Source organism: Mya arenaria, chromosome 9 (genome assembly GCF_026914265.1).
Source record: "Mya arenaria isolate MELC-2E11 chromosome 9, ASM2691426v1".
NCBI classification, from domain to species: Eukaryota; Metazoa; Mollusca; class Bivalvia; order Myida; family Myidae; genus Mya; species Mya arenaria.
In genome coordinates, this window is record NC_069130.1 from 41,368,114 (window position 1) to 41,377,095 (window position 8,982).

Sequence of the window (8,982 nt, forward strand, 5' to 3'; positions counted from 1 at the left end):
ACTCAATACTAATAATTAAACAACATTATTAAGGTAATTTCATGTTCATCACAAGCAAATCAATAAAATAGTATTCAAATTGCCTCCCTTACACTGTATGAAAAATATTACAATGTAAAATGCCTAAACAAAATAGAAAACCTACAAATACTAAACTATGTGTTTAATATACGCATGCTCGCATTTCTTAATTTCAAAACAAGAAAATTACTCTCAAAACAATCGAAAGCAATTAAGAAAGTTCAGAAAACTAAACGTAAACGTAAAAGCTCAAATAAATCAAATGTGAACAAAAATCATCATTAGATCATAATCTTATCCATTACAACCTGAAACAAAACAGAAAATATATTATATTATCTCCTGAGACTGGGTTTATATTTAAACCTGTTAATACTAAAGTAAGTTAAACGTTATAAAAATGCTCTTGCGCATACCATTGAGAAATCCATTCCCTACAGCAATAAGGAGGTCTCCAATGACGTGCATGATGAGGAGAACGCTCCAGAAGTGGCGGCGGTGATAATACAGTAGTTTCCGGTTGTGGTGGAGGTACAGAGTGACCTGGAGTGTTGTCACTATGTGGCTATTGTTTTCTGTGGATACCTCACGCCAATTGCCCTGTAGGGGCTGAATCGACCCTTACTGCTATGACTTCACATCTTGTGCGACGAGCCCGATGGGCGTATCAGCTGGGACAATCGGTGAAGGGGTAGGCTTCAGGTGTAACAGGAAAGTCCCACGGTTCCGTCTCTAGATAACTTGGTAGCCAAGATTTATCGTTTAACGGAAGTTCGTAGAGCTACAATTGAGAGCTATGCTGTACACTGCCGCGACTGTCCACATGAGTCTCTTGTCTGTGAGTGGAAGGATGTCTAAGGTTACTGGTGGTAGCACTCTGCATTTCTGCACACACACGACGACGAATACCTAAAATGACAGAGAATGACCAAGCACTTATGGAAACAATACTGGAAATAGGCCTTTGTAAACAGGCAATTAAAGTGAATCAGATGACACTTCCGCACAAATATTATGAAGCGTCCAATACAGGAGTACTGTCAACAATGTCAAAACATGTAAATCTGTCATGGAGCTGTGCTGGTTCGCTGGGGTCAAAGACACTGCAACTGAAAAATGAAACAGCTATTACTGGGCAGTCTTAGTTACACAGTGCACACCCAGAGCATCTTGTTACTTGACAGTAGCCTAATAAAGAATTGAAAGTCATAAAAAGTATCAGAAAACTGTTAAATACCGCATAAAGCGTAAACTTGATGCAGACAAATCTGAAGCAAAAATATTTTGAAGGAGAGACATCTGGTAGAAGTATGTAAAATTGTATGCAAAGGGAAATCTTGATGATTTACACCCACATTTTGAGTGCTACGCAGTAACACAGCGGATTCAATTTTATAGAACATCATTTAAGTAACAGAGGAAAATATGAAATGGACTTTAACCTGTCACATTCATGGCAGAATGACTGATAATGGTCTGATAGGCCGGCCGAAATGGGAGAATATGATTGTGAGGATGCATGCACACACTCGCACACATACACACCATAATACACATTGAGCTATGACCTCACACTAATTCCTTTACACACGCTCACAATCAATCAACCAATCAATCAGTCAATCAATGCACACCCACCTGGAAAGCTACATATAAGACATCCTTTGAAAGAGATGAATTTTGAAGTACAGTAGACGGGTTCTGTCTGTTCTTAAATGCCCACAACAGAAACTGCAAACATGGTGTTTACAGACAAAAATGAAGATGTCTGCGTTAAAACCAAGCCTATTACTTCATTAGTTTAAACTTTATTTAATTTTACAACGATTGTGAAACAAGCTATAACAACTTATATTAATCACTCTCGTTGGCACGATGTTAAGCGAGAGTGTGGTCTGGTGTTGTGGGGGAAACCGGAGTACCTTGAGGAAACCCACTTGTCTGGCTTGGTTCCCATTAACAAAAGTGTGTGTGTGTGGGTAATTTCAGATTTCAGTGTGGGCCGACACCATATTGTCCCTTGCAAAATGTGTACCTAGTTCCTTTGAATATCTTGAATGTTTTTGTTATTTTATTACCAAAGACAAGTTGTTACAGAACAACATTGAACATACAATGTCTATGACAAAACCTTAGGTATTTTTTAACAATAATATGCCTCCTTCCCTATGAGAGGCATTAATAGACAAACATAACATTGCACAATACAGCACTATTTTCCCCATAAAATTATTAAACAAATCGATACAAGATACAATATTGTGTTTGCGACTTTTTGTGAATTGGGAATACACCTGACCTGTGACATTCACCTTGAGCTTGCACGCTGTTAATGTAGGTTCTGCACGATGTCATGATGTCTCTAAATCAATCCCTATTAATAATGTCCATTCCTTTTCCTCAAATGTATGGCAATCTCAGCGCTATTGCTCAAATCCATCTCTATTCGTATTACTCGTATGCACATGCAATATACACCCCCTTTTTTACTTAAATGAATTGAAATGAATTGAAATGAATGGCAATGTCTATCCCTATTACTTGGCAATCTCAATCCCTATTTAATACTCAAATGTATGGCAATAACTTTCCTATTACTTAAATGTATGACAAGATCCATCCTTTTTGGGCTATTACACAAATGTATGGCAATATTTATCCATAACAATAAAATATATGGCAATATCCTTTCATATTGCTGAAGTTCCTGGAAATATCTATCCATAGTACTTAAATGTTTGGCAGTATCAATCTCTTATAGGCCGATACTCACTGTCTTTAAAAGCTCACTCCCAGTCCCTGACTCCATGATTTGTAGGCACAGTGATATAACCCTGGGTGGAAAGCAGAAAGTTGATCGCTTCTTGTTAATCTGTATGTGTGAGAAAATAGTAACATTTTAATTTTTAGCCCATAACAGAGTATAATAATTGCTGAAGCCAGAATTCTGGGCCTTGCTACAGATGTTTAACTTTTCATGGGTTTCAAAAGTTTTTAAGCTATGGTCAAGGTAAACATTTTGACTGTAGACCACTCAAAGATGTAACTCAATAATTTATGGGACTTACTGCACATGTTGCGAGTGTGACTGCGTTTCATGTGCATAACTGGACGTTCTCTTTAGTTATGAGCAATTGTTTGTCAACATCAATAAAAAATGGCTACAACTTCTGGTTCATCACAATTTATAACCAAACCAAACATTTTTTCTAGCAGGCCATCCGAACAAGACAAACAATGCTACACCAAATAGACTACAATATACTACATATCATGATATTGTAATCAATAAATGTTTCAGTTACCATCTGAGAAATGTCTGTGAAACATGTATAACTCCAAGACTTGTAAGACGAAGATACTCAAACGGCCGTGTCTTGCTCACCGTGTGTAAAAAGGACTACAGAAACAGCGATATGTTGGCTGAAAAAAGTATTCATGTACAGACTCAAGGGTATCAGCAGATTCAAAGGGATATACTCACCGATTTTATGCTCCCAACATTTCTTAAACTATGTTAAATTCATTTGTTTTACACACCTATATAAGCAAACCGCAAATGGCACATCGTCATTTGGACATACTTATTAAAAACTCTTAAGTGCGCTACCAACGCTCTTTGGCATATTATGTCACCATACTAACAAGATCTTAACAGTTGTAACTCGGCATTGCTAACAGTCAAGAGTTATGGACTGTGCTTCACATTTGTGCGTTGCCACTTAAGCTATGGCCAAGGTTAAAGTTGTTGCAGGACCAAGGCCATCACAAGAAAACAGACAAGCCATGACTACATTAAATGACAACAAAAGGGAGTTATTTTTTGAAAAAAGTGAAGAGTACGGGTTTAAACTGTTTAATTTTAGGATTTTAAACAAATAACAACATTATTTAAATCTGATTTAATAGAATCTTATTTTGTAGGTTAGAAGTCTATGAAAGGAAAACATAATAAAGTCAATTCCAAAACAAAAATAGCTGTATAAGCTAAATCCTGTTAGTAAACAAAAGGGGCTTGAAACAGTTCAAGAAATCAGCCGTGTTATATGATAGATTTGTACCCTATATGAACCATACAAGTGAGGAAGGCTGAGCGTGTCTCAGGATGTGACACCACACACTGTAGGAGGGCTAGAGCATTACACCCTCTATTGGACTGGTGTGCCTGAAAGTTAAAACAACAAGTATGTTTTTAAAGTTTGACTTCTTGTTCTCAAAATACAAAAAAACTGATCTATTTTTACCAGACAATTCACGCCTTTAAACTTATTTGCTTTTGTTTTAAAATTAAGAAACAATGTCAAAGTCATTCTAGGATAAAATTGAAATTTGTTTACAAAACAGTTTGTCTTGATTTAAAACCACGAGAGAGAGAGAGAGTGCGTTAAAAATGCTGTCAAATTCATACAAGAACAATATTGATATGTATCTTCAAATTTCGACTCAATGTCCAATTTTTATTGCTTAATAAAAAGAAAATAGGTGAAAAGGTCACCACCAAAGCCATCGAAGGAATGACTTCACTTGTTGTTATGATGTTTTTGAAATTACGTTGTAAATAATTCTCGGTAGCAAGATTTTTGGCAAGTTTTTTGAGACTTCACCAAATTGGTTTAAATCATAATCCAATGTAATGTCCACTTGCACGTACCGTTAGATGTGGCGGTGTTATTGCAGGGTACACATGCACTATTTTCTGCAACAGGGCGGCAACTGTCCCAAACCTGTGCCATAACATTGGTGCCAGGTCGGGCACAACCTCCCTCTTTTTGCTACAAAATCAGTACATGCACCATAAGTTAACATTTACAAGTTTTGGGTAAGTCCAAAAGACCTAGCAGTAGCACTATCCTAATGTACTTCATATTGCCAAATGATCTTGTCAAAATATGGTGCTGTCGTTTTGTCCAAATTATATATTTTTCATTAATAATATCATGTATGTTATAAATCAGTATTTTTTATCAAATACACCAATTTCTACAAATCAATTTATGTAGATTGCTATGAACCTCATTTGAACAATATGAACATCATTTGAACAATATAAACAAACATTTCAACAACTCTTTTATTTTCTTAACAGGTTGCATACTTCACAAACAATTTTCTGGTTCTTATGTTATAAAACACACATGTTTAACTGGAGAGCGTTCTCCCGTGTGTCTGGGCTCGTTAGCTCCCCGATCCACTGATAAACCTTCTCCCTTTCATCTTGTGACATAGAAGAACCGGCCATCAGACTTCCAGACCCAGAGGTTGGGGGAGCAGCTCCAGGGTTCATCATGCGAGACTTTAGAACAAATACAGGACTAGTTATTAAAACAACATTTACGGATATTAAAATGTTTTGTTCAATTCAATAAACAATTGTTAAGATGGGGGAATGTACTTGTGTCCATTTTGAGAGGTCATGAGGAAGAAGCCGTTGCGGGACACCAACTAATAACCTCTTGGTACTATCAGTCTTATCTAGATTGATTTGATAGTAAAAGTTTGACTCCAGCATTCAAGATGTCACGGAAATATATGACATATCCATTCATTAATGTTGGCGATTAATGTTAGCTTTTTTTGTTTAAATGAAATATTGCGCATCGCTAAACAGTTACCTGATTTGCTGCAATGTCACTCATAATCTCTTTAAAACTTCAATAATATGGTGTTATGTAACCTTATTGTGTGATGGTCCTGAACAACTATGTGATGAATTAAGTTAATTAAATAAAGAGTATAAAAGTTATCAATGAATACCCCAATCTGTCCTAAAACTTTAAACTAAGTTCCAACGTCAATCAGGGGAGATAATTTGTATAAAATATAATATGGAGTTATCTCACCCCAATATGTGATGGTCATGAACAACTGTGTGAAGTATGAAGCGATTTGAATGAAGGGTATTGGTATTAATTTAATGCCAATACCCTTCATTTAATTCGCTTCATAATACTATTAAACATGAAAATCCCAACTTGCCCTTAAACTTAAATCGGACGTCGATGCCGACGCTGGGTCGATTAGTATATCACTTCTTATTCTTCGCATAGTCAATAATGAAACTCATACATCTGATATAACAGCTTTCAGTATTTCTTAATGCTGCTGGGTGTTTTATAAGAGCAGTCACACATCAGTGCACTTAACTTTTTATCACTTTTGTCTATGATATGTAAGTTTATTAAACAAATGTGTATAATAATAATTGATGGACATACAACTAAAACATCCAACTTGCATGTTAACACTTTGACCGGACACAATATGCCCTTAAACTTAAACCTAAGTCCCAAAGTAAAACAGGGTCCAATTTATTTAGGATGAAATAGAGTAATGTTACTTAGAAATATAACAAAGAACAATTATGTATAGCAAACAAGGTGAGGTATCGCTTGACTTCAACGGGGTTCTCACATGTGTCACCAGGCTTGAAAAACGATGTAAACAAGCAAGAAAGTGACAGGAACTCCTTTTTGAGAGAAAAGATAGGAAAGTATGTCTAAACCTATAAAAGACTATGATGTTTTCTGCTTCTACACGTATAAAACAATTTTAGATCTGCTTGTATCATAACGATGCAATCCTTGGCCAAAAATTAAACTCGGTGGAGTTTTGTAGAACGATGCTACGCTGTGTGCGCCGTGATTTTTTGTTTTGTACATATTTCTTAGTCATTTGTAATAGTTAAGAAGTCAGAAATGCGTTAAAAAGATAGTTTTGCTCATTACTTTCATGAAACGAATTGTTCGTTAAATGTTGTTATAGTGTTTTCAATAAATATCGAATTTCCCTGAAGTGCTGTTGTAAACGTGAATGTGATATGTGCTGTCGTTAACGTAAACTTCTTCTCTACTAAATAAAGCTGACTATGTTAAGTCGGTATGCTTAACCAACTTATCATAACATGCTCAGTTTATTTTATTTTATAGTTTTGTCGTCTCATTTGTGATGAGAATGTAACCAACCTTAGTCCTAAAACTTATGTTCATGGTATAAATTCACACCAATCTATTCGATTTGAAAGGTTCAATTTATGTTGCCTTAAGGCTATCACAGGGAAACTTCCAAATACTCAGTATCCCTCTGAAGTTTCACCAAATGTTTACAAAGATGGATAAATTAAATGGATGAATTAATAAATATATAATGCTGTAACTTAGACAAAACTCTATAAAGACTTGATTTACAAAATATTGTTTTATCTTTGACATATGAATAAAATGCAAAAATATAAATTTTATTATTGATAATATAATAATCTGTTTATAGAATGTTTTCATTAAGATGTTTCTTGAATAATTTATAACGGTTTATGATAATCTTGTTGCTTCATATTTGGCTTCATTTGATCCCAACCCCCTTTGTTACATATATTATTGAAGCCTTCCTGCTTAATCTTTCTTTAATCCTTTACGAAATTCAATGTTAAATTTCTTTTTAATTGACACCAATTACTCTTATGCATACCTCTTGAAAATGTCTTTAAATATGTTGTTACAGAAATATGCACTTTGGTAATCCCTTGTTTGTTTAAGCTTTCTTCTTTTACTTGTTACTTGTTTTTATCATTCTTGAATTGACAGCCGTATGGTAAGGACCTCCTAAGAGAACCATTTTTACGTAATATTTGTGGACTTTCCATTTTGTGTTGTAAATAAATCCAGCTAGTAAATAAAACTTGAAAAACGGTGAACAAGGACTTCCTTGAATTATTATTAGTGTCAAAGACTCCCACATAGACCTTTGAGGGAACAACCTCTTCTGACAGAGAACTCTCCTCATAAAAGATACACTAAAATGGACGGCAAAATTCACTGAACATCAAAAAGTAAAATAAGGTCAATCATATGAAACCCTGGAATCTTGAGGAATAGGCTCCTGCATAAAAGTCTTGGGATACAATTGGGATACAACTCAAAGATAAAACCTGACCATGATGGAAGTTACACTGTAAAAATTAGGTCACTGGTACACAATGAAAATTGTAAAAATATAAAAGGCATTCCATCAAGGTATAAAGTTAAAAAATATAAATGATGAGCACATTGAAATCAATTTGATAGCTCTATATTGGTAATGTAAGCTGAAACTAACAATGGAATTTGTAAGTTCAATGTTTCAAAAATACCATGTTCAATTATGTGAAAAAGATGTTTTACTATCAGCACTTAATAACATTATATTTAAATGATCAGTTTCTTGAAGTTCTTTTATAACTTAAGTACTAAAAATTTGACATTGCAAATGCACTTAACATCAATAATTATATGTGAACACACATGTAAGAGGCTATTTGTCTCTAAACAGGTTGACATTTTACAGTAACTATACAGTTTTTTGTTCTGCTCTTCAACTCTTTCATTTTGGATATATTGATACTGTAAATCTCTTTGTAAAAACCATCACAACAATTAGTGTTTTTTTCTCAGAAACAATTATTTTTCGCTATCCAGATATATTCCATCACAAAGATTGCGTCATTTCAGCAGATGCTATAGGATCAGTCTCAGACAGGCACTAGGAAAAATCTCTGAAAGCAAAAGTTAAAACCAATATTATAAAGAACTCAAAAAGATACATTGCAAATTGATTTTTCTTTGAGTCTGTTTATATACAAAGCAAACATCTCTGTAGTGTCTTCCATAATGAAATGAGTTTTAAATTAACATATTTGACTATCAATAATTGGTTCAAATCAAGAAACCGACTACTCATACTTCAATCGCTTTTTACAATAACTTAATTGTCAATTTATTCATGTAAAAAAACCTGGTTATTCTTAATTATGCATATGTTATGTGTATATTTGAAGTTATTTAGTATTGTTGTTGTTTTTGGCCATATTGTTAACAATAAAAGCTAAACACCTAAAATGTTGAGTTAACTCAAAGTAGAAAAATTAATTGAGCAAAAATAATCAGATGAAAGATGACAGCGGAAAAGCAATTCGCTGTTTTTCTATGA

At 34.3% G+C, this 8,982-nt stretch overlaps 1 pseudogene; it reads right to left on the reverse strand.

The window, feature by feature from the left end:
• Positions 1-302: 302 nt before the first annotated feature.
• LOC128246011 (CCR4-NOT transcription complex subunit 9-like) lies at positions 303-5,657 on the reverse strand (annotated as a pseudogene).
• Positions 5,658-8,982: the final 3,325 nt, after the last annotated feature.